Source organism: Mustela nigripes, chromosome X (assembly GCF_022355385.1).
Source record: "Mustela nigripes isolate SB6536 chromosome X, MUSNIG.SB6536, whole genome shotgun sequence".
NCBI classification, from domain to species: Eukaryota; Metazoa; Chordata; class Mammalia; order Carnivora; family Mustelidae; genus Mustela; species Mustela nigripes.
In genome coordinates this window covers 93,216,508-93,243,734 of record NC_081575.1, presented here as the reverse complement: position 1 = coordinate 93,243,734, position 27,227 = coordinate 93,216,508, and the positions used below count along the sequence as shown (strand labels likewise).

Sequence of the window (27,227 nt, the reverse complement as noted above, 5' to 3'; positions counted from 1 at the left end):
TTAGCACAGGCCCTGGGCCTTGCCCCTGGTGCTCTTAATGTATAAAGCCCAGCCATTTTTCCAATTCTTCTTGAGAAATGACACCAGAAAATTGACAGCTAAGTGGATGTACACAAGCTCATCACCTATCATCTTTATGTGGCCAATGGCCACTGCCAGACACAGCACCTTCCTCATCTGGAATTTGATCATGGACTTCACTTCATCCACTTTGGCCACTATGTTCTCATTGTGGGTCAGCAAGGAAGGAAAATTGCCAGCCTCATTCAGGCCTGGGCCCACGATTCATGGGATCTGCTCAATCGGAGATTCTGAAGCCAAAAATGGCATCACAGCTTCTTGACTAATTTTTTATTCTTGGTGAGTTTCTTCAGCCTTTGATGTCCATGTGGGGACTATCCACAGCCTTGCCCTCATCACAGTGCTGCTGGTCCCCCAAAACACATATAGACAACTTGGGGCCAGCACTTAAGCCTGACAGTGCCTGAGAAAAGTTGATCCTTCAGAGGGACCAACCTGCAGCTCCACTGTCTCCAAAAACTTCTGGCACTTGCACTGGTTCCAGTGCAGGACTTCCCAAACAGTCTAACAGAGGGTGTCAGGGGAAACTCAGCTGTTCTTGTTGCCATGCCGCAATACCCACAAAAGAGCATCACTAGGTTTCTTTCAACACCGAAGAGAGACAGTATGGCACAGAAATACAAAGTTTTTCCAAAATGTGAGGGTCAGAGATAGGGTGGAGATGGGAGTTAGCATATTAAATAAGAGTGACAAATATTAATTGAGCCCCTATTAGATAAGCACATTAAGCACATTTCATTTATTCTTATTTACTGCCCATGCCTATCCCCAAAAGTTAAATATTATCTATCTTGCAAATAAGAAACCAGATATTCAGTGAGGTTAACTAAATAACTCAAGGTTACACAACTGGACAATAATATAATTGAGGCCTGAGGTCACATTTATCCAATTGCATAGCATAATGGGGAGACCTAATATTTATTTAGTACCTCTGCATGTTCTATGTTAGGAGCTTCACGCACTATCAACCACTGATGGCCCAACAGCCGATTATGTAGGGACTATTTATATTATCATTCCATGGGTGAGGAAATTGAGGATGGGAGGGGTAGAGTAACCTGACCCAGATCTCAGAGACAAGAAGTGGTAGGTAGGAGATTCAGAGTCTGTTTCTCACATAACATGAGATTATAGGAATCAATCATATTGTGATGATAAGCTTTGATTTTTAAAAAATCATTTTTGAGAAAATATTACATATTCTTATGATACAGAAAATAAACTAAAAGTAGTGCTTATGTAAAGTGATTCTCAGTTATTACAATATTGTTGGAAGCCCTGAAATAGCTGCACATCATTTAACTGACAAAAATGAAAGGATGGATTGCTCAGTATGTAACATATAGTTTGGCTTATATTCAAGAAGGAAGAGAAATCTCAAAGATGTCTCATTAAAAAGAAAGAGAAGGGGGTGCCTGGGGGCTCAGTCGGCTAAGCAGCAGACTCTTGATTTTGGCTCAGGTCATGACCTCAGGGTTCTGGATTCAAGCCCCCATCTAGGTTATGCTCAGCTGGGAGTCTGCTTCAGGATTCTCTCCCCGCACCGCCTGTCCCTCCCCCCCATCCCCACTTCTCTCTCTCTTTCTCTCCAAAATAAGTAAATAAACCTTTAAAAAGAAAGGAAAGGGGCGCCTGGGTGGCTCAGTGGGTTAAGCCGCTGCCTTCGGCTCAGGTCATGATCTCAGGGTCCTGGGATCGAGTCCCGCATCGGGCTCTCTGCTCAGCAGGGAGCCTGCTTCCTCCTCTCTCTCTCTCTGCCTGCCTCTCTGCCTACTCATGATCTGTCTGTCAAATAAATAAATAAAATCTTTAAAAAAAAAAAAAAAATAAATAAAATAAAAATAAAAAGAAAGGAAAGGATTTCTCCATTTATTAAAATGTTAGAAAATAATATTTAAAATATATTTTATAGAATTAAAAATGGAATAAGCTTGTTATAAAAGCTTTATGTTTAAAAAAAAAATGTTTTTCCCAGGGGCACCTAGATAGCTCAGTCAGTTGAGCTTCCAACTCTTGATTTTGGCTCAGGTCATGATCCCAAGGTGGTGGGATTGAGCCCTGCCTCTGTTTCCCTGCTCAGTGGTGAGTCTGCTTGTCCCTCTCCCTGTGCTTCTCCTCCCTCTCATGCTCTCTCTTGCTCTCTCTCTAAAATAAATAAACAAATGAAATCATTTAAAAAAAATGTTTTTCTCAGGTCAACTATTATGATTATAGGATATTGTCTTAAGAACAAGGATAATGCTAAAAATCAAGTGAAATACATAACTTTGCTTTGCCTTGAAATGTTTTCAAAGGGATACTTTAAGGAAGCATTGAAAACCAAATTGTTTGGCTCCTGAATATGTTCTTTTTGCAATAGTAGTTAAATAGAAAATTGCAAAGTATGAGGCACGCCATTTTGCCATTACAATGTGGTGGATAACATAAATATCCTTCCGAAAGTTAAATGAAAGTACAAAATCAAATGGTAGTACTTTTGTTTGGCATCACTTTTTAAAAATGTACGGGGCAAGTGGCATTTCTCATTACACATAGTATTAGAAATCAAATTTTGAACTGAATTTGTCATTTTAAAGATGGCAACTGGTAATAAATATCTTTCTGGAAAGTTTATCATTTCAGAGAATGGCAGAATGTTGACTATAAAAACTATTTCTATCTTGCTTTAATGTAGGCCTAACATAAGAACGACTTTATTGTGCTCACATTAAACATTTTATTTAGACATTAAACAGAAGTTTTCTGATGTCAAGTCTTTACCAAAGCTGAATAAAAGCTTGTTTGCAATTGTTTGGATGAGGCTTTCTTGTGCCAATGTCATAATAGATCTCTTTCCAGTGCGCTAACTTCTGAATTGCAAATTTTCAGAAATGTGTTGCAGCTATAATTCACACTTGCGAGAACTAAATGAATACAATCACTTTTCAGCAAGTAAAAAACCACTTATAGCTCCTATTGAACAAAAATAGAAGGTATTTGTTGATTATGTTAAAATAGATCATTGTTACTTATTTTCTGGAGCTACAAGCTTAACTGACTGTTTCTATCAAAGGTCATGAGTAATAGGATTTAATTTCAGACTACTGTTATTAAGGATGTTCAGGGTAGGGACCCCTAGGTGGCTCAGTTGGTTAAGTGTCTCCCTTCAACTCAGGTCATGATTCCAGAACCCTGGGTTGGAGCCCCATATCGGGCTCCCTTCGGGGGTAGTGTCGCGGCCAGTGCACTGTAAGGGCTAAGAGGATGGTGAAAAGAAATTAAGAGACAAAGAGATGGGGGCAGAAGGGACACTGAGGAGGATGTCCAACAGTGCCAATTTTATTCCACATCTTACAATCATTTATAAGGCAGACCAGAATAGGAGGAGCTAGTCAGATGACTGCAAGTTCCTATAACAAGTTTACATTAACTACAAGCAAACCTCGTAATGCCAGGTAGTTTCGGCTAAAGCCATTAGCAAGACAATCAACCAGGGAGTGTGTTATGGGAGGTACAGGCACATCAAGGACTAACTAAGAATTCAGGACCCTGGCCACATTGTTCCCTACTGTAGGGAGAGCGTGTGGAAAGTCACATAGGCGAGCGCATGACACATAGCACAGACCCTTTCTCAGTGCACTCAACTTTCCCGTCCTTAACCTTGTCAAGGTGTCTGGACTTTGAAAGAGACACAAGTCAGGGCCTGGTTTGATCCTCTACTCCAACTGTGCTGTGGCCAAGGTCAACATATTAAATTTTCAACAGCATAATTTTTCCAAATAATCTATAGATTCAGTACAATCACAATGAAACTCAATCAAGTTATTTTGTGGATATCGATGAACTGATTCCACTTTATGCAGAGAAGCAAAAGGGGGGTGCCTGGCTGGCTCAGTGAGTAGAACATGCAACTCTTGATCTTGGGGTAATGAGTTCAAGTTCAAGTTGAGCTTAGAGCTTACTTAAAAAAAGAAAAAAAAAATAGTGAAAGATACAGAATAGCCAATACACTATTGAAGGAGTAGAACAAATTTGAACGACTGACACTACCCAACTTCAAGATTTACTATCAAGCTCTAGTAATTAAGACAGTGTGGCTTTGGTGAAAGAAAAGATAAATAGGTGGATCAGACAGAATGTAGAGCTCGGAAACAGACCCACATGAGTATCAACTGATCTCTGACAAAGGAGCAAAGGAAATATAATGCAGCAAAGATAATCTTTTCAAAAAAAAAGTGTGCCAACAACTGGAAATCCACATGGGAAAAATGAATCTAGACACAGAACTTAACACTCTTCACAAACATGAATTCAAAATGGATCACAGACCAAAATGTAAAACTCAAAACAACAGTGAGAGAGTCACTATACACATATTAGAATGGCCCAAATTTGAAACACTGACAACACCAAAATACTGACAAGGATGTGGAGCAATGGGAGCTCTCATTCAGCTGGTGGAACAGTGAAATGTTACAGTCACTTTGGAAGACACTTTGGCAAATTCTTTCTCTTTTTTTCCAGCTTTACTGAGACATCATTGACAAATAACATTGTATAAGTTTGAGGTGCACAACATGATGGTTTGATGTGTATATTGCAGAACAATCGCCACAACAAGGTTAGTTAATACATCAATCTCCTCCCATAATTATTATTATTTATTTTTGTGGTAAGAATCTTTGAGATTGGGCCCCTGGGTGGCTGAGTCAGTTAAGCATCTGCCTTGGGCCCAGGTCATGATCCCAGGGTCCTGGGATTGAGTTCCTCATTGGGGTCCCTGCTAAGTGGGAGTCTGCTTCTCTCTCTGGCCCTCTCCCTGCTTATGCTCTTTCTCTCTCAAATAAATAAAATCTTGAAAAGGAAAAATATCTTTTGAGATTTACTCTCTAGTAACCTCCACATATGTCACACAGTATTGTTAACTATAGTCACCATGCTGTACATTCTGCCCCAGACTTGTTCATCTTATAACTGCTTACCTTATGCAACACTATACTAGTACTTTGTCCTCTGTGTTTAGGGGTCTTCTTTCACAAATTCTCTACTCCTCCTCCATGTAGCATTCCTCCAAAGGTTTGTTTTACCTCTCTGCTCTTCTCTGATACTGTACATCAGTATCTCACCATACTCATAACTCCATATAGCATCTTGTTACATATCATTCCCAGCCTAGATCTCCAGCTCAATCTCCCACCTTCAGATCAAAATGAACAAGTGTCCAGAGAGAGAAGCAGACTCCCACTTAGCGGGGACCCCAGTGAGGAACTCAATCCCAGGACCCTGGGATCATGACCTGGGCAAGGTCATTGCCTCAACCACTAAATCAAAGAAATAACATGTCTTCCTCAGGCATATCTAAACTTCTTATTTCTTTGCTTTTGTTTGTATTGCAACAACTTTCCTATTTACCTCGCCAGGAAATATTATCAGTGAGAGTTTTGACACTTTATCCAAATTCCACATTAATCAAGTCCTGGTAATTCATCACACTGCTTCTTAATTCATTCTTCATTCTTAAGATCAGGACAGAGCTAGTGATAACTCATATTTCTTCCTTGTTTTTACTCAACCCTGGCCTCTGTTGCAAGCCATCTTGTTTACCACTAAGGGAGTTTTAAGGATAAACCCCTACTTGGATCACACTGGCATATTATAAGAAGAGTATTGGAGGCTGAAAAATGTCTATGGATTCAAGTTTAAACTTCTTGTTCTAAAATTTACATTCCTTCACCATCTAGCCTCATTTACATCAAAGGAATGCCCTCAAGGGGAGGATTTGAAATCGATGGTGCAGAGGGACCACTAGACTGACTTGTCAACACCAAATCCACCATGAGATGTGGCCCTAGAAGAAGGTAGTACAGCAGGGTCTGCCATTGCTCTCCAACCCAGCATTCACAGTCTGCACCCCTGAGGTGCCCAGGTATAGGATTCAGAGGATTTGAAAGGAAAAAAATAACATTTATCTTTTCACTATCATCTCACTGAAATGTATCATTTTCTTCAAGTATGAATGTGGGCAACCTAACAAGGAAGAAGGATCTATGACTAGGTCACCAGTAAACATTCTGGGTATTCTGAAATCACGTAACAGTTACATCACACATCTTGAAATGATAAAAATTATGGGACCACTCTCTATATCATGTTGTTCATTGTGTTAAGGCGGACATATACTATACCACAAATGCATTTCATTTTTATTTTGATAGCACTGTTTCCAAATTATTGTTTTCCTTTGCTATTTATACATTTGTGTTTATATACAAACAGTATTCTGAGTCTGTATTTTTTAGACTGCGAAAGGGATCTGTGTCCAAAAAATAGGCTCAAAACAGCTACACTGTACACAGCAGGTTCCAGAAGTAGGGAACTGATAACACAGAAATGCGGTCCTGAAGGTGGCCCTATAAATTTAAGCACTTACCTGCTTATTGTTATAAGAATTTTCCTTTCTAACATATATTATTGCCCTGATACTCACAAGCTGAGGGCATCGAGCTGATAGGAGTAACATCCTCATAAGAAATTCAGAACTGTCATGCCAGAGACACACATCTCAGACTTATGATCTACATAGAATATTAAAGAATAACCAGAGAAAATTATCAGAAAAATGATGTACAGGTTATACCACATTGTACAACCTCTAGCTGGTTAATTTTCATAATACTGCATTAGGAGTGAGCTCTCTCTATCTTATGAACATGCATCTTTTATAACCATCTTTAAATTACGTTTATGAATCATATTATGTCATTGCAATCAAAATAAATTTAAGGATTGCTGTTACTAAAGCACAAGTTAACCACTTAGGCCCAATCATATTCACTTAAATTTCTGTCTTGTGCAAAACAAACTTCTTCCTGACAAAAATGGAAATCTACTTGCATATTTCACTACTTCAAGTGAGTAACGGGCCATAGTACTACATTTCTACAGTTTGTTCTGTATCAATTATGTAATAATGGACAGGAAAATAAGCTTTTCAAATTACAATTCATATCCACACCAGTGAGGTCACTTTATTTATCTTTATTCAAGAGAATCTTAACTTTTATCCTGTCTTAAAGTGTGATATCATTAACATCGTATCTGCCATGGCCTTAAGAAAAATGAACTTCACACACAGTGTTTGCTTGCTTGCTTTGATTTGCTTCTCTTTCTCTCATTGAGATAATGTGGTATTTGTGAAATTAGCTTTCATATTTTCATGTTGAGGACAACTTATTTAATATATTTTCATTTCCTGAAATGTGTTGTTAAAGAAAAAGTAATTTTGACCTCTGAATTTTATCCTCTGAATATTTTATTCAGAGGGGATTTAATCCTCCGAATTTTTTTTCCCTCTTTAAGTTAATGGTGTCACCTTCCTTAGGGTCTTTCAGCACCATTACCATATTTGGCTCTTTTTTCTCCCTCATCTTTCCCTATCCAATCATCATCAAATGTACCTGTGGTGGAAATTGTCAAGTAGCAACCAGGAATATTCCCCCAGCTGCTGGGGTCTTATGGGGTCCTTTTGGCTATAAACTTTCTCTCGGGTTTCCCTCAGCTGAAGAAAATGGCGTCTTCCAATATCATGCCTCCTTCCAAAGCAAACCAACTTCCAGTGACTGATCAACACAGGGCTATAAAGACCTGACCCATTTGCCCTGACTGGGAGCAGTTCTGGAGGGTGACCTCGGCTTTAGTGTTCCCCATGAGGCTGAGGCCTTTGTTGGGATTGTATCACAGCTCAACATGAAACTTTCCCACTTTTATTTCATACCCTTTTTGCACACCCCCCACACTTGATGATACCAACAGCAGTTTCTAATAAGCATCTTGCATGATAAACCCCATCTTCAAAACTGCTTTCTCTGGAACCTAACCTGTGACAGACCATTTTACCTTTTATTTCTTTTAAAACTGTCTTCCTGTTCCTCACAGACTTAGTTCCATCTACCATTAACTTTCATTTTGAGTACCCATTCTACTTTTATTCTATACCAAGTCAGCTTTAAAATAAATGTTCCTCCCACAGACATGTGGATCTTGATTGGAGGTCAGTGAAGGAACACATTTCACCTTCACCTTCTCTTAAAAAAGTTTCCTTACTGGGGCACCTGGGTGGCTCAGTGGGTTAAAGCCTCTGCCTTCGGCTCAGGTCATGATCCCAGGGTTCTGGGATGGAGCCCCACGTCGGGCTCTCTGCTCCACAGGAAACCTGCTTTCTCCCCTCTCTCTGCCTGCCTCTCTGCCTACTTGTGATTTTTCTCTCTCTGTCAAATAAATAAAATCTTAAAAAAAAAAAAAGTTTCCTTACTTACCTATACGCTGTGATACCCACTGAAGCACATAGTATTCCTAGCCCACCTGCTCTCCACAATGGTTCCCATACATACTGTTTTCCTGCATCTCTCTGTTTGAAGACATTCTTTGTCATGGGAGCATACGTAGCCTGTTTATGGCAGAAATATCTAGGGGATAATATCTCAAGAGAGTCCCTCAGATAATGAAGCATGAGATATAGTGAATACATACCCAGCTTCTTGACTCCACAGGGTGACAATTCTGAGGGGTATTCTACATATTCTCTGATAATGCCCCTAGTGAGGTAGTCCAGATTTCAGGAGTAATCTGTTTCTAATTCTACCTTTTATTGGCTTTCACTCTTCAGGGTCCTACTTGCCCACTTCAGAGTGTTTCCTAAGACCAGCTTCTGAATAAATTATATGCATTCAAATCCCTATCTCAGAGTTTGCTTTATGGGAAACTGAAAATAAGGTACTTACATTAATAACTGATGATCTAGAACAGGAGTCAACAGGCCTGTGTGCCAAAACTGGCTTTCCAACTGTTTTTGTAAATAAAGTTTCAGTGGAACACAGTCACTCACATTCACTTAGGTATTGTCCCTGGCTGCTTTCGTGCTATATAATAGGGGAGTTCAGCAGCTATAACAGAGACCAGATGACCTGCGGGCATAAAACATTCACTCTCTGAACCTTTACAGGAAAGATTTTTGTTCCATGATCTAAATCGGTACAAAAAGCCTTTAGATGATCTCCCAGATTTAACTGCTCTATCTCTCCCTGACCATGTGTTTTACATATTACCTCCAGATTTCTAAATTTATTGACTCATGCCTCTTGACTCCTGAATCTTCAAAGGCTCCCACTGCAATAAGAAGCTAAACAAAATCTCTGCCCTACAAATTCTGCCTGTATGTTATCCTACATTCCTTCCACACACCCTCCAAACATTCCTCTCTATTCATTATTTACAGAAATTGTCTCTTCTGTGTTTAAATTAGGGTTGTTTCACCTGCTGGAATGCCCTCCTGCACCCATATTGGCTGATAAATCCCAGATCATCCTTCAAGGTTTGAATAAACCTTATATCTCCTAAGACCTCTCAGATCCACACTGCTGTGATTAATCTCTTTCCACCATGCTCCCCAGCACTTTGTTTAAATTTTCCATATATCAGAGTGTACCTTGCACTGAGATGATTTATGGATATCTATTTCCACCACCAGATAAGAATTTCTGGGAGGCAGGAGCCATATCATATCCATCTTTCTACCTAGTAATAATATTAAATATAATTAAGAAGTATAGATAAGAATATTTTTTATAAGATCTTATTTATCTATTTGAGAGAGAGCGCAAGAGAGAGTATGAGAGACAGAAAGCACAGACAGGGGGAGGGGTAGAGGGGAGAAGCAGACTCCCTACCCAGCAGGAAGTGTGACACAGAGCTCGATCCCAGGACCCCAGGATCATGACCTGAGCCAAAAGCAGACACTTAACCAACTGAGCCACCCAGACCCATAGATAAAATTTCTTACCAATCTGAAAGGATGCCTGAGCAAGGTTCTGAGGCCCCCTAATGCACTAGGTATTAACTCCTTAGTTGTTACCAGATTGCTGGGGGATCCAGAGGGTTCTGTGGGAGGGCCTGTGGTGCTTAGAGTGGGAAGGGTTATGCTACAGTAAAAGCAACTATTATAATAACAAGCAGAGCTTAGTTGGTTGAAGGTCAGCCTTATTCAGAACTACTGTGCTTATCAAGGTTTTCATAATTATAGAACCTCAGTAAATAACTGTTTTATACTTATGAACAATTGAAAATGACCACAACATTTTTTTTAAAGACTGTTGGTACGTGCAGACACATACACACACTCGCTGATGCACATCTTTGAGGAGAATAGGGAGATTTTCGTGTATTTGTCAAAAATTTATTGTCTAGTTTTCTTATGTCATATTAGTTAACAGCTGTTCAAAAAACAATTATACTTCGTGTTTAAAAATATGTACAAGTCTTCCAATGGTAATATCAATAAAAATGGAATTAGTCTTTCCTTGACTAGCTCAATTTTTCCAGAGCATAATGACAACATTAATTTAACTGTAAAGGAAAACTCTGGGCAAAGCTATCATAATCATGTTTTGCAAATATTTTTCAAAATAATGAGACAGGCAAAGCCTCTTATGTAACCAGCAACATTTACGGTATTCCGCCCTCACTCTGCACTACACCCTGACTTGCCTTTACTCCCCTAAATTCCTTCTGAAATTTTGTACACAAATATGTCAAAAGAGCTTTTATTTGATTATTAGCATGTCTTGAAATGTACAGCCTTACAAATGCTAATGAGATGAATACAAAAAAGGCTATACAAAGGAAAAGCATATCAAGTGTAATTATTTAATTATTCTGTTCAACAGCTACTGGCCCAGGAGCTTCTTTCAAGGTTGTCATAAACATTCTTAATCAACAATGCACAGTTCACGGTGCCTTTCATATTCCTTCTCATAAGTAGCAGACTTTGCTGCCTTGTATACAGCAGGACACTGAGGTTCATTATGTTTTGTCTAAAAATAGTCATGCTAATTCTGAGGGACTTGGTGCTCTTCACAAAAAGAATAGTTCAATTGTAGAGCTGTCATTTGGTGATTAAAATTGAAATACAGGGACTCCTAGGTAGTTCAGTTGTTAAGCATCTGTCTTCAGCCTGGGTCATGATCCAGGGTCCTGGGATCAAGCCCTGCATTGGGTTCCTTGCTCAGCAGGAAGCCTGCTTCTCCCTCTCCCACTCCCCCTGCTTGTGTTCCCTCTCTTGCTGTGGCTTTCTCTGTTAAATAAATAATATCTTTAAAAAAAAATAAAATTGAAATTATTTAATCAAATTACATCCCCAGATTACATGCGAAAATGGTGGCTGAAAGCTTTAGACTAGATTTATTATACTCTCTTGTGAATCCTCCCCCCTCAATGTTATAAAGTAAAAGAAAAGGAAAGCAATAGGTTACAAGTAGAACAAATAAGCCAGAATTCCAGATGAGGACACATTAAAGTGAGACTCAGGTAGTGTTCATAAAACACTCCTGCCAGCCGCTGTTGTTACTTTACCTCATAGAAGCCATAAACGAATTTTTGAGATGAATATTTCTATTCTCTTTTAGAATATGGAAACTGGAGATGAAAAATTTAAACATCTTGTCCCCAGAATGGGTATGAAACCTTAACTCAGGTTTTCCAAGACAAATACTCTATCATAACTGGGTTTTGGTGGAGGTTGGGGGGGATTGTGGAGATTTTTTTCATGTAATTTTTTTTAAAGACTTTTTTATTTACTTGAGAGAGACAGCATAAACAGGAGGGACAGAGGTAGAGGGAGAAGAGAATCCAAGCAGACTCCGTGCCAAGAGCAGAGCGGCTCAATCTCACAACCCTAAGATCATGACCCAAGCTGAAATCAAGAATTAGACGCTTCACCGATTATGCCACCAAGCACCCCTTTTTTTTTCATAAATTCTTAATGGACTGTGTAAAACAAAATTCTTAACAGTTATGTTAAGTTCAGAAGATGTTAATAACTACTGTGGTGGTGCCATTTGATGGGAAGCACACCAGAAGCTAAGGAGTAAGCCAGTGGACATTGCAGTGTGTTCTGTTAGAGTGGCAAAGGATGATGGAGTGAAGCAGAACTCCAACTTTATACCATGTTTAGGCCTTTTTAAAATTTCCCTCCCGCTCACTGATAATATTTGAATTAAGTCTACTATCTTTGCACTTCCTTCTTTGCTCTAGTTTTCTACACCTTCTGTGTATGGACCTTCCCATCGAACAATCTTTTGTTCTACCATTCTTACCCAGTCTAGTTCTTAATTCTCTGATGTCTTCCTGCCCATCCTACCCACTCTACCCCCTCACTGGTTTCAAATTCACCCATATCGTCCTACCTAGACTTGAACTGCTATTTCCTTTAACATTTTTTGAGTCATCTCCAAAAAAAATGATCTGTTGTCTATTTCTCCAGACTCAAAAGACGGCAAACAGGACATGAATAGAATATCAGAGATAATTTCAGACCAGTATTCTTCTACTGTCATTCATCATAACTTCATAACTTGAACTTGTCTCTCTGTATCATCTATTTACTTCTCGATCATGTTTTAATATTTTTTTAAAGATTTTTTATTTATTTGACACAGAGAGAGAAATCACAAGTAGGCAGAGAGGCAGGCAGAGAGAGAGGAGGAAGCAGGCTCCCCGCGGAGCAGAGAGCCCAACGCAGGGCTCGATCCCAGGACCCTGGGATCATGACCTGAGCTGAAGGCAGAGGCCCTAACCCACTGAGCCACCCAGGTGCCCCTCGATCATCATGTTTTAAATACAATATCCAATCCCAGAATCAAGTTTTTCTTTTACTTGTCTCTTGCCTTTATCCTTGGAAATTTAAGGTGATGTCTTAAAAGTGTCTGATAGTCACCTTGGTAATTAGGATAGAGCTTATGGACAGTTATTCCCTTGACTCTCTTACTTATTTGACTTCCCAACTCTCGGAACTTATCTATCCTAGGTTACCCTTACCCCTACTATGTATTTTTCATAATTCCTGCAAAAAGGTAAGGAAAGCACACATATGGGTAAGCCCTAAAATTTTGTGTGCTCTCACTGTCTTTTTTACCCTTGCCTTGCTGTACTTTCATCAATTTCATGTTTTCCTAACATGGCAGTTTCCAAAGGACTCTTCAGATCTTTCCAAGTACTTTAATTCCCAAGCCTCATCTCTTCTCCTTATGCTGAGTATATGGCCTCCTTTCCTAGTCTCTGTGGTAATCAAAGAGATGCAAGATTTTGTATGTGAATGTTTACCTGGCCCCAGCTCTGGATGATTAATTTAAAGAACAGAACATACATACATACACATTTCCATAGGCTACACCTGATCTCATGCAGAATGGGTTGCATTGACCTCTAAGCTGATGGAGCCTTGAAAACTATGGAAACCTTGAGGAACTTTTTGCCTTCATATTTATATCCTCAACCCAGTCAATGCCATTTGAACTATTTAACTTATGGAAAAGCAAAACAAACTGGGTTTGAGTAATCATTTTAAGAGTCTTTGTAATTGAAGTAGTAGTGTTTGTATGCTGGCCTGGCATACAAGTCTTACCTAATATACTTCGATTTTTCTTTTGCCTCTGCCCCTATCTGTCCATATCCATTTTTATCACTCTAGTTCATAACTTTGTCACTTAATGTCTAGACCACTGCAAATATCTACCAAATTGATTTCATAAACCTAAAATATTTTCTTTCATCTTAGACTGCCATAGTATTTTTCCAAAACTATCTTTATGTCATACTTTCACATGAAAATTTCCTACTACTCCCCACTATTCAGTGAATGATGCAAGAAATTACTGACATGAATATACCTTTACAGCCTCAAGTCCCCAGATTTCCCAAAGGCTCAGTGTCCGAGTCAATTTGGAAAATTCCCTATTCTGAGAATTTGCTCTTGTCATCCACTTTCCCTGGATTTATAACCACCTCCAAGTTTACTTATAAATGCACTAGTCATTCTCCAAGCCTCAATTATAATGCTAGCTCCTATTGATTGCCTTTCCTTAATACCCTAGCTTAAAGGAATCCATCACTTTATGGATTCTTAACATTCATCAGTCCTATGGCATTTTCTTCCCTCTAGGGAGCAGCTTCCTGAGCTTGGAGAGAACAATGCTCCAAAGGACTTTGGCCATTTATACTGGTGCATAAAAACAGTATTTGGACTTTAACAGATGTTTAGGCAAGTGGGAATGAAGAAAAAGCACTCACTAGGATCCCAGAATTGCTGCTAGTTTTAGGTTTCTCACATGGCAAGTTTGACGCTATTAACTTTTACCAGCCTTTGATCCCTAAAGCTCTTTCTAGATTATATGTTTGTTTATTGCATTACTCAGATCAGTTAACCAACATGCTTTCCTTTGAAGCCATCACTGGTTTAAATCCAAAGGAAAGACGGACATTTTAAAATCTATATAAGCATGGTGGAAAAATGGATTTGTACAAAGACATTTTGGCACCACTGATGTCACACCATATAAGCAGATACCTACTTAAAACCAGCTGTACTGAGGTTGATGGGCAGGAAAAACTCAGTCAATTTTGGCACTTGAACTTTCTGTTTAGAAATTTAGTGATATCTATTTACTGGAGCATTAACATCCCTGAGAAACTTGTTATATAGTTCTTCATTTAACATAGATAAAAATTTGCACCTACTATTGAAATATTGAGTCAACTCAACTACTGAAGCCTGGGGGGAAAGCCAGCTGTGAAACTGAGGCTAAGAGCCATTAAGTAGATTGTTTCAAATTATATAATTAGTATTCAACTGCAAAGTCAGTGCTTTGTAGTTTTTGTGATGAATCAAATACAGCACAGCATGTAAGTCTTCCCTTTCTTTTCCTTCCTTCCTGCCTTCTTCCTTCCTTCCCTTTTCTTCCTTCCTTCCTTCCTTTCCTTCTTTCTTTCTTTTAAAGATTTTTATTTTGGGGTGCCTGGATGGCCCAGTCGTTTAAGCATCCAACTCTTGTTTTCTGCTCAGATCATGGTCTCATGGTTCCTGAGATCCAGCCCTTGTGGGCTCCATGCTCAGTCAGGGCAGAGTCGGCTTGAGTTTCTCTCTTCCTCTGCCTCTGCTTCTGCCCTCCATGTTCTCTAAATAAATAAATAAATAAATAAAACCTTAAGAAAATTTTATTTTATTTTTAAGTAATCTCTACGTTCAATGTGGAGCTCAAACTCAGAAACCCGAGATCACAAGTTGTATGCTCCATTGACTGAGACAGCCAGGTGCCGCTAGGTCATTTCTTTTTAGTCTGATGAATTAGTAATACAGCAAAAACAGTAATAACATTTAATTAGCATCTATCATGTTGCAGATACTGGCTTAAGTGCATTAAATATATCATCATACATTCTTCATTGAACAATCTCTGTCCCAAAATGAGAAAACTGAGTTATAGAGCATTTTGGTGACTTGTCCCAGGGATAGTAAGAGCGGGTCCTAAGGTCTGAAAGTTTGCCTAGTTACACTGTACTATCTGTCAAGTAAAAGGACACTTTATTGCTGTTTGTTTTTATGAAGTTAATGTTCTCCTTGTTTGCTCTCTCATTACATTATAAGCTTGACCCAAATTTTAAATGAGAACAATTACATTACTAATATTGCAACTTTATTAGGTTTCACATATTAGGTTCAATTATCTTTGAAATAAATTACTTTGTTCTTTCATAAGGTCAAGATTAATGACCTGTTAATTTGAGAATTATTATTTTCTGGGTTTTTGTTTTGTTTTGTTTTGTTTTTGTCAAGCAAAATGTTACACCTACTAGGGAATATTATTGTAAGTATGTCTTTTTTTGCATATAATTAATCTTAATTAAACAATTTACCTTTAACGAAAATTCATGAGTGTATTTTCAGTATACTTGCCTGTATTCAATTTCATCCAACTAGAGAAATACAGGAAACACTGAACATGAGCACTATGCTCAAATTCTGCCTTAATAGGTGCATTTTATTTTAAAGAATATATTTATGACATTATGAAATTCACCATGCTATGATATTGCCCTGTGTTTAAAAATAAGCATAAAGGGGGCACCTGGGTAGCTCAGTGGGTTAGGCCTCTGCCTTTGGCTAAGGTCATGATCTCAGGGTCCTGGGATCGGGCCCCACATCGGGCTCTCTGCTCTGCAAGCAAGGAGCCTGCTTCTCCATCTCTCTCTGCCTGCCTCTCTGCCTACTGATCTCTCTCTATCAAATAAATAAAATCTTTGAAAAAAAAAAAAAAGGAGAAAAAGTAAGCAAAAGTGGAATGTAGTCAAATAAGATTAAAAAAAAACATGTTTCAGTAGAAGAAGAAAAAATAGAAAATATCATTAAGTAGGTACAATGCAAGGGGTTTTTGAAAACTCCAAATGACATTTCCTTCCTCTCCAAATATGAGCTTTCTTCTTCATAGCCACACTCGAGTTTCTCGGTATTCTTCTACCTAAATGCAAGAGGCCCATCTCTCACCTGGCCATCCTCAGTCTTTAGTTCCTCCTTTTCCTCAAGAGAATATCTCTTCTCAAACTACCAAGAATGATTTCCTATCCTTTACTGCTCCTGGATTAAGCTCAAAGTTACATAATTTAGTTTCTTGAAAATGCCTGAATTTTAATATGTTTAATTTTTTTTCAAGATTGATTGATTGATTGATTGATTGATGGGGGGTGGGACAGAGGGAAAGGAAGAGAGAAGATCTCCAGCAGGGTCCCTGCCGAGCACAGAGCTGCATTTTACAACCCTGAGATCATGACCTGAGCCAAAATCAACTTAGCTTATTAACTGAGACATCCAGGTACCCCATCTAATTTATTTTTTTTTTATCTCCCATGTACTGAAAATTATTTATTTCCCTAACACAATTTCTGACTCCCATTATTAGTCTTCATTGTTCATTTTGTCACATCTACTGCCAAACACAGACTCTGGCACATATAAGGGCTCTCCAACATTAATTGAACGAATGAATAAATACTTGATTTTCAGTATTTTAGCATGAAATTCGGAGATTTCTACCCTCTCGTCTGATCTTCATGAAATAATTTTCTTTCTTTCTTTTTTTTTTTTTCATTATACAAGTTTCTAATTTGGACTTTGGCCCCAGGGGATTCTTTAGCACCTATCAGGTAAAAGCTTCCTATTATGTCCTAGTAACTTCAGCACTGATTTCCCCTTTACTGTCCTGTTTTATCCTCACCATAATATCTTAGGAGATCTTACTTTTTTTGCCTCCAGACCCCTTTTCTCCCTCTTAAATCTGTGCAAATTATTTTTTTGAGGCTGGCACATAAATAATTCAAGATGCGGGTTTATCCAACTGAGAGAAGGAGACAAGAACAATTTAATGGTTTTTTTAAATTATTAAAATGTGTTATTAACTGGGGGGCCTGGATGTCTCAGTTGATTAAGATTTCAACTCTTGATTTCAGCTCAGGTCATGATATGAGGGTTGTGAGGTCAAACCCCATGTCAGGTTTCATGCTGGGCATGCAACGTGCTTAAAATTCACTCTTTTTCTGCCCCTCCCCCAGCTCTCTATCTCTAAAATAAATAAATAATTAATAAATAAATAATAAATAAATAAATAATAAATAAATAATAAATAATAATAAATAAATAATTTCTCCTTAATTTTTTTAAGGAGAAACTGTATCTTTAAATTCATTTCTAGACCACTCACAGGATATGCACTCTTTGTAAGAAATAAGTCTATGTATTCTCTCCTGCAAATATATTTAAACAAATGCATAACTTATATCTAGTATATATCCAGAGATACCCATATAAGCTTATTTCTTCCTCAATAGTTTTTGTATTTTGTATTATCTAATTCCACAATAAGTAAAGAAACTTTCCAAAAGTTTATGGCAAGAAGCCAATTAGCTTCCTCCATCGGAGTAACTGTTATTTACCATCCTGAAGCACTGAGTAACATGCCTATTTGTTAAATTCAGCTAAGCTCCTGAGCTGAAATATGTAAAATGTTGAACAAAAGAGAATGAAGCCTATAAATTTTGTCATAAAAAGTATCTTGTTCACTTTCCAGTTTTCTTGAAGTCTAGAATCTCTATTGTGGACTATCTGTCCATCAGAGATTATTGAATAACAATCCCATTCCTTTAAACATGGGAGTTACTACACGGAGCAGGGCATGTTGCTCAAGAGGGTAGAAGGCACTGGGTGCCTGGGTGACTCAGTCTGCTAAGCGTCCAACTCTAGATTTCAACTCAGGTCAGGATCTCAGAGTCAGAGTCGTGAGATCAAGCCCCTCATTGGGCTCACACAGAGCCTGGAGCCCGCTTGGGATTCTCTCACTCTCTCTGCCTCTCCCCCAGCTTGTGTGGGCATGCACATTCTCTCTCCCTCTCTCTCAAAAAAAAAAAAAAAAGGTAAAAGGCGCAACAGCTAGATAACATAACCATAAAGAATTACCCTTGCTTTATTGAATATTTTTGTTACCTCGCTGTTTAGTCAGGGAAAGCTTTGCTATTTCTTCAAGGCCTCCCACTGGCTGGGCAGGCTATCCTTTCTTTCACTGATCTATACTGGTCTTCCTTTTGAGCAATGTCACTTTTCCTCAAAGGTAATAATTTTCATAATCCTAATGATATCAGAGCATTGCTTTTTTTTTTTTTTTGAAGATTTTATTTATTTATTTGACAGAGAGAGAGATCACAAGTAGGCAGAGAGGCAAGCAGAGAGAGGGGGAAGCAGGCTCCCTGCTGAGCAGAGAGCCCGATGCGGGGCTCGATCCCAGGACCCTGAGATCATGACCTGAGTCGAAGGCACAGGCTTAACCCACTGAGCCACCCAGGTGCCCCAGAGCATTGTTTTAAATATCTTTTCAACCCTAAGGTAGGATACAGTATAAAAAACAGTACAAATGTCTGAAATTGTTGAATCACTGGGATGCCTGGGTGGCTTAAGCAGTTGAGTGTCTGCCTTTGGCTCAGGTCATGATCTCAGGTTCCTGGGATCAAGTTCTACTTGATCCTCTCCCTCTGCCTGCTTCTCCCTCTGCACATGCTCTCTCTCTGACAAATAAATAAATCTTTAAAAAAAATAAAATTATCGGATCACTACATTGTACACCTGAAACTTTGGATGTCAACTGTACTTAAATAATAAATTAAAAATAATAATACAAATTTAACCATTTTACTCTTCTTTCCATTTATTGCCAATATATGTAAATAATCAATAAACAACAAATGATAAAGTGTCCTAAGCCCCAACTCCATACAAGGAAAATCTCTGGAAAACTAGAAAAAAAGTCAAGCACATTGATCAGACAAGTATCCATGACAATGAAACTGACTGGCTAGAATGTTAATTCACTCAGAGAAACATTTAACACATAAAATATTAAAGATGGCAATTTCGTTTTCAAATACACTGAAATCTAATCTATGAAAATCAGTTCCTCCTGCAGGAGTATTAGCTGCTTCAAGTCCTTTGTAAAATAAATTGAGCTTTTGTATAAGTTTATATTATGTACATGTACTATATTTTAAATAAAAAATATTATACATATTAATTATATATTACATAGCATATATTATGTTATATGCTGATATATGCATATACCATATTATAATTTAAAATTACATATTAACACAAATTGGCAATGAACCACTGTTGGAATCCTTACTCTGTCTAACCAAAGCCCCAGCATTCTCAGCTGGTCCATGGGGGAAACAAACAGTTACTCTCAAAGGCTGTCAAAATATTGCTATTTTTATTCCATCCTACTCAAGTACGAATATAATTTTAGAATATAATTTTCTCTTGGCAAAAAAGGACTCCAGGCACATTTTATCATCTTTGTTCATTGATTACTTTCATTCTGAGAGAAGTATCTGGGTTGTGGCAATCTCATTAGAGCAAATCAGGAGAAAGAATTATTTGATCAAAGTGTGTTGTTTTATTAACAGATATCCAGAAAAAACATGCCTGCTTTTGCTCGCACATAAACAGATTGAAGTGAAAATCTTTAGAATAGAAAATTTATGTAAAATGAAATGTTTAGAATAGAAAATTTAAACATCGCAATAGTAATTATTAATGTTAACGAAGATAAAGAATCTCTAGCTATTTTACAGTCAACAAAAGTGGAAAGACAAGTTAAAGTATAAAGCTTCTGTCCAAAGCTTTATGCTATACACCATTCCCTTTTCCCTAAAACTATTTACCTCCTAATGATACTGAGTCTGAAAGTGAAAGCCAAGGACATTCTTAAGTGTACATTTTCCAACTCATGAAATGTTCATGAGTAAAGACCCTAAGGAATGCCCGGTGCCAGCCTCTCTCCTTTGCCAGTCCCAAAAGGAATCCATCATAACAGTGGAATTCATGGTAAGATAGTTTTATTTTTGAAGATGTACTGATGAAATAACATGTATCCTTTCTTAAACATCTCAAATCATTCTATCTGAGTAACAAACATAAATACTCCTATTATCATATATTATAGATAAGAAGCCACTTCTGGATTAAGAGATTCATTCATCTGTATCCACATCCCTTCAGATGTAAAATAGCAGAGGCAGAAACCATTTTTATTTTTAGGAACTGGGAAATTTTACTGGCCACATTATGCCACCATACCATCATTCCCTTTTAGGGACATGTTTTCTCAAAGTCCTTTTCTATTCTACATAGGCGCAGATGCCATCCATGCCCTGCCGTTCTCCTGGGCATTTAAATACTCCCAGTAGGTCAATGGCTTTGTTGGAAAACTTGTTTCTCCTTGAGGGCTTTCTCATAGGAGAGTGCTCAGCCCTTGCACGGATCAGGCCAGAAGTGGCAGTTAAAGCCTTCAGGAGCAGTTCTCAACTGATGATGGATGGGAATTAGTAAAGAAATCACCCAGATTCCTTGCCCTTTGGTTAGAATAATTCTGAGCTAAATTCTTCCAGAGGTCCTCAGCAGGATTAAGCCCCAATTGCCCACAGTGATACCCTGCTCTTTTAAAAAAATGTTTCTTTAAAAATTTTAAACTTTTTATTGAAGTATAGTTGACATATAATATTAGTTTCAGGTGTATAATAGAGTGATTCAACAATAATACACTACACAATGTTTACCACGATAAGGGTATTAACAGTATTTTGACTGTATTCTCTATGCTGTACTTTTTAAACCTGATAACACACTTATTTCATAACTGGACTTTTGCACTTCTTAATCCCCTTCATTGAAATACCCCAAATTGGTCTCCTCTCTTCACTGTCTCCCACTCCCCTATCTATACTTCATGAGATCACTTACTAAATAAACTATTTGTGGGGGCACCTAAGTGGGCTCAGTCAGTTAAGCAACTGACTTCAGCTCAAGTCATGATCTTGGGGTCCTGGGATCTAGCCCTGTAGTGGGCTCCCTACTCAACGGGGAGTCTGTTTGTCCTTCTGCCTCACCCTCTGCCCTCTCTCTCTCTTAAATAAATAAATAAAATCTTATGAAATAAATAAATAAACTATTTGTTCTCAATGCATAGTCTCAATATCTGCTTCTGGGGGTATACAACCTAAGACATCCTTTCAAAACAATCAGGTGAGATCCTCGTCCTAGGTCTCATGCTGGCCAGGGCCTCTGTCTACCCTTTTGTCTTTGCCACTCCCCACAGGGCAAGAAGTCCAAGGATCCAATGGAAAATGTCCATCCCCACCCACATTTCAGGCACCTGTAATACAAAGATTCCTTACTAAATGGCCTGACCCTGCTTCCAGCACTCGCACAGGCCTCTTCCTGATGGTAGACTCTTAGGCCCAAGAGCAAATGAAGGGAGGCCTGTTAGAGGGAACATGTGAACTGAGAGCATGCTGACTAAGATACCCATATAATTCAACATCAGGTCCCCCACAAAATGGGTTAGACTCCATAGTATCCCTCAGGTCTCTGAATGTCTCTTTTGTAGTTTTCACTTATGTCTTTTTATGATGAATTCTGGATACTTTACTCAAAACTTTGTTACAATTCTCCATTTCTGTCACCATCTGTAAATATCTGCAACTTATTACATTCATTGAATACTTAAAAAAAAATATCAGTGCCTATATTTTTCACTCAGAAATTTCCAATTCTTCCTGTTATTTTTTTTTAAAGATTTTATTTATTTATTTGACAGAGAGAAATCACAAGTAGATGGAGCGGCAGGCAGAGAGAGAGAGAGAGAGAGAGAGGGAAGCAGGCTCCCTGCCGAGCAGAAAGCCCCATGCGGGACTCGATCCCAGGACCCTGAGATCATGACCTGAGCCGAAGGCAGCGGCTTAACCCACTGAGCCACCCAGGCGCCCCCTTCCTGTTATTTTTTTTTAAAGACTTTTATTTATTTACTTGAGAGAGAGAGAGAGTGAGAGAGCATGAGAGGGGAGAGGGTCAGGAGCAGAAACAGACTCCCTGCTGAGCAGGGAGCCAGATGCAGGACTCGATCCAGGGACTCCAGGATCATGACCTGAACTGAAGGCAGTGGTTTAACCAGCTGAGCCACACAGGCGCCCTTCCTGTTATTATTTTTTTAAGTCTTATTGGTCTAGGGCACCTGGGTGGCTCAGTGGGTTAAGCCGCTGCCTTCGGCTCAGATCATGATCTCAGGGTCCTGGGATCGAGTCCTGCATCGGGTTCTCTGCTCCGTGGGGAGCCTGCTTCCTCCTTTCTCTCTCTCTGCCTGCCTCTCTGCCTACTTGTGATCTCTCTGTGTCAAATGAATAAATAAAATCTTTAAAAAAAAAAGTCTTATTGGTCTAAAGATTTTATTTATTTATTTTATTTTGAGAGAGAGAGAGAGAGAAAGCATGCATGCACAAGCATGTGAGCAGGGGGATGAGCAGAAGGGGAGGGGGTGAGAAGGAGAGAGATCACCAAGCATGGAACCCTTCACAGAGCTCCATCTTATGACCCTGAGATCACGATCTAAGCTGAAACCAAGAGTTAGACACTCAACCAACTGAACCACCTAGGTGCCCATTTCCTGTTATTTTTAATAGGGTCATTTTTCATTACTATTTTTTAAATTATCGTTTCAATTTCATTTTTTCATCTCTTCACCATTTTAAAAATGCTTATATTTTATCTCACATTTGTGTAATATTTGCTCATGTCATTTGGGCCCTACTCCTTCTGAACATTCGATCCATGATTCTTTCTTTTGATAGACTGTTTCTTTATGAGCTTTTGTGTTCATTTTTTCCCCTCTGTACAGCGTGGATTGTATGAGTGCCTCTCTTGAATTATTTTATGTTTGTTTTTACCAGTAATCCTAGGGGATATAGCAGTCCCTAGACTAATTTCTATGTAAAGTCCTTAGCTTGGGGTTCCTGATCCATTCAAGTGGAATAATACAAACCAAGAGTGCATTGGATGAACATACTGCCCATGTTACCTCTTGGGAAATGCTTTTTCTCATCTAGTGGTCAGATAAAGATGCACAAAACAGAGTGCTTATAAACTTTTGTTGGATTTTATCTAATCAATTATTTCACAAAGGAATACCTATTTTAAAGTTCCAATTTTATGCACAGTTTTCAGTTACAACTTTCATTTTCCCATGAAACCCAAGACCTTATCTCATGTTCTCTCTGGTCATGAGGTAAGCCATTTGACTGCCAAAACAAATGCCACCTCTTCCTGAATCTCTGCCCTGCCTTAGACATGCTTCTCTTGTTTCTATCATCTCTATTTTATAAATTTTGTTTCAAATCGAATCAAATATCCACGATGACAATTTTAATTATTTCATGTGAATAATGCAAATATCATTATAGCAATACATGTTCTATTTATCCAGTGCTACAACAGTGCCTCAAATATTCTAAGAATGTTAGCAACTTGTTGTCATTATTGTGGAGCGATTTTCAAGTATTGCTTTACTCACCATTGCCTGTAATATAGCCAACATAATTATTTTCTCCATTTTACAGAAAGTGAATATAAGGCCTACATAAATTTTGTTTCAATTTTCAGATCAATAAAGCACATCAGGATTGTTAAAGATGATGTGAGGAAGGTTTCTATTAACCTTGTAATATTGTAACCACACTAATGTGAGTTTGTTCCTTGGTGACTTACAGATAGAAACTACACTTGGTGTGCACTTGGTGGTGGAGTTATCATACAAAGAAAACTTTATTTGCAGCAAATAAGGAGAATATGGGGAATAAATTCCAAAGCCTGACTCCCCAAACAAGGGTGAATTGGTTCCTTTTATTTAAGGTTAGGATGAATATTTAGAAAGGGAAGACTTGTCATCATATGTAGATAGGCAGAAGGCAGAAGGTCACTCAGGTGCTTTAAGGAAACATGCCTAGACATACATTGTATGTTATATAAATGAGGCTGAGGCTCCTCCTTGCATGGAGATTTTAATATTATAGTGAGGTAAAGGGAATTGCACAGGTCACTCTATGGTCTGTCTGCACATGAATGAGCTGGGTGTTAAGTTCACCTTGCCCTGGGTGGTCTGGACCCAAAGCAGCTCCTCCTCTGGGCACTTACTGCCTGAGGGTCAGTTTCAGTTTCATCAAGGGATGCTATGCCCAGGAGACCTTTTGCCCAATTTAGGAGATAAGCTGGACAGAATAGTTTAAGGAAAAATATGGGACAAAGATTGGTGAGTACAAGCAGGTGGGCAGTAAAGTCAGGTCTTGGGGTCTAATGACAATATTTTAAAATCTGGTGTGGCATCTATCCACTCCTTCTTAATGCTTCCTGTGTGTGTGTGTGTGTGTGTGTGTGAGAGAGAGAGAGAGAGAGAGAGAGATTATTCTCTGACTTGCTTTCATATGAACTTTAAAACTTCTAAAAGAAAACAAAAGTAATATTTTTAGGAAAATCTATAGACTTTTTTAATGTGTAATGCTGAAAATAGATAAGAAGTATTCCACTCAAAAAGCTAGAAAAGGACTAATGTCACCAAGACAGTGAAGTAAGACACCCACCCCTGTCCCCCAACAAAGATCCATGATTGGGCAGCTAACCCCAAACAAAAACAGCTCCGCTCTGGGAGAGCTCAGGAGTCAACTTAAGAATCTTCCGCATATAGAACAAAAATCTGAGAATAATTGCATGAAAAAGGAAAAAAGGTGCTTCCTTTTGTCTGCCTAACCCCATCCCCAACCCAGCACAGCTCAGTCCCTAGAGGGAACTTCCTAGCTAGAAAGGGAGAGCTGGGTGAGTGACCAGCTTCCCCAGATTTCCCAATGCTACACAAAGGACCCCACTGAGTTTACCTGCAGCTAGCTTCTCCAACTGTGTACCCATACTTCACCAGCTTGATTCCCAACACCAGCCTCCTCTGCTGCGCATGTGCCCAAGGCTAGAGCTTGCAGTCAGCTGCGCATGTGCCCAAGGCTAGAGCTTGCAGTCACAAGTCAGAAGGAGAAAGACAAATAGTGTATGTTCTCACTTATATGTGAAATCTAAAAAAGCTGAACTTAAAGAAACAGAGTAGAATAGTGATTGCCAGGGGCTGGGGGTGGTGGGGAAAAAGAGGAGATGTTGACTAAAGGGTAAAAATTCCAGCTATAAGATGAATAAGATCCGGGGAGCTAATGTACAGCATGGTGACTGTAGTATATACTTGAACATTGTTAAGAGAGTATATTTTACAGTTTTTTTTTAAGATTTTTATTTATTTATTTACTTGACAGAAAGAGAGATAGTGTGTGCACAAACAGAGGGGCATGGCAGACAGAAGGAGAGGGAGAAACAGGTTCCCCACTGAGCAGGGAGCCTGATGTGGGATGTGGAGCTTGATCGCATCCTTGGGATCATGATGTGAGCCAAAGGCAGATGCTTAACTGACTGGGTCAGCCAGGTGCCCCAAGACAGTAGATGTTAAATGTTATCAACACACACGCACACACACTGGTAATTACATGAGGGGATGGAGGTGTTAGCCAAACTTCTTGCGGTAATAAGATTTTATAATATATACAGGTATCTAATCATCACACCGTACATCTTAAACTTACATATATCAAGTCGGTAACATCTCAGTAAAGCTGAAAAAAAACATTAAAAAATGAAAAGGAGGGTATCATTAAGAACCAGAAGTTGGGATAAGGCATGAGGAAGACTGAGGTTTTCGGTCAGTGATGTCTCAGTGTCACTCTCATGTCTGTTGTTAGCTCTTTTAAACATAACTGAGCCACGTAGGGACAATCAAGGCTAGACTAACTTTTTGACTCTCGTGACTCCTGGAAATGGAAAGGCCTACGTATTGTTTGGATTTCAGCTTTCACCTGTGGACTTCTAGAGTGGCTTCTAGCAAGGGATGTTCTTGGTCACAGGGTATAATCCATTCCTTTCCAGGACCTCCCACTGCCTTTAACTCACTTGCAAGGGTTATTCCAGTTAAGATTGCGGTCCATGCTGAACGTAGAGACCAAAATTCTGTTCTCATCTCTTTCTTTTCACCACAGGAGCACATGAGATGTGAGAGGGAGGAAAGGAGAGATCTGGGCTTGAGGTCCCTTCTACTCCCAGGTAAAGAGTATATACGGAACAAATGAGCTCTCTGATCAAATTGGACTTAACTTCTGCCAAAACATGAAGCAGAGCTTGTTTGCATATCATTTCCTAAGTGCTGTTTAAATAAAGCAGCTGTTTCAATTAGTGATGAACATTTTGGGATCAATAAAACTGCTCAAAGCATTAGCACACAAGATTAGAAGATGATACATTTGTTAATGAAAGTATGAGTGACCCCAGCTCAACCTCGATATTAAAAAATACATAAATGCTACCCTCTGTGAAAGAATTTCATTACAAAAGGAACTTCACTACTGTTAGAAATTAACCTGTATATACACAGCAAAGGAGTCACCCATGAATCTTCAATTTGTTTTTTATGGACTATGTAACAGTTCACACTACCAGGTGTAATGGAAAATTTGAACTGGGAAATAAAGGACTGTTTTATGTACTCATAAACTCCTCTTTCTGGTGGTTTGAAAACATGGCCACAAATCTTTTGACATTGCCTGGAATGTGGTGACATGGTGAGCCGGGTTTAGTGATTTCATCCTAATGTAGTATGCTAACATGCAGCAGAAGGGAAGTGATGTAATTTCTGACACTAGATCAATAAGTTTTACAAAATTTCTTGCTTCTTTCTCTGTCTTTTTGACTCATTTTCCTTTAGAACCAAACTGCCATCCTGTGAAATAGGCTGGGCCACATGCAGAGGCCATCTGTAGGTGTCTAGGTCAACAATCCCATTGTCCTGTCCATCATTCTACCCATCTTTTCTAAATCTTCAGTG

The 27,227-nt window shown here is 38.7% G+C and overlaps 1 pseudogene; it reads right to left on the bottom strand.

Annotated features, from left to right (window-relative positions):
- On the bottom strand, positions 1–25,222 carry LOC132007173 (large ribosomal subunit protein uL1-like; annotated as a pseudogene).
- Between the last annotated feature and the right edge of the window lie 2,005 nt (positions 25,223–27,227).